Below are 461 nucleotides of genomic sequence, written 5' to 3'. Positions count from 1 at the left end.
GCCACAGGTTTGTCCCCTTCCCGGTTCTCACGACATGCATCGACACTCGGCTCAGCCCCGGCAGCCGCAGCTCCCGCCGGCCCGGCCAGCCGGGGTCAACCGCCCTGGCCGGCGCCTGGAGCGTTTGGACTTTGTCACTTTTTCTCCAAGACTCGATTCTGGCACATGCCATGGACTTCAGCGGGGGCTGTTCCCCGCCTCCCGGGTGTCCTGCCCGGGCACATCGGAGGCTCAGGCAATGTCTTCAACCACCGCTGGTAGGTGCACTACGGGGGCCCTCGGCAGCCGCCCAGGCCCACCCCTGCAGCCAGCACACGGCTGCCAGCAGCCACCACGCAGCTGCCAACAGCCCGCTCTCCGTCACCCCCCAGCCCCTTCTGCATACATCTGCCGGGGGTGCTTTTTTGACTTCCCCCCTTTTGGCCTATGGGGAAATGCTAAGGGGAAAACCTCCAGAGTCA

The sequence above is a fragment of the Eleutherodactylus coqui genome, unplaced genomic scaffold, assembly GCF_035609145.1.
Source record: "Eleutherodactylus coqui strain aEleCoq1 unplaced genomic scaffold, aEleCoq1.hap1 HAP1_SCAFFOLD_348, whole genome shotgun sequence".
In the NCBI taxonomy this organism is placed as follows: Eukaryota; Metazoa; Chordata; class Amphibia; order Anura; family Eleutherodactylidae; genus Eleutherodactylus; species Eleutherodactylus coqui.
This window is presented reverse-complemented; position numbering follows the sequence as displayed.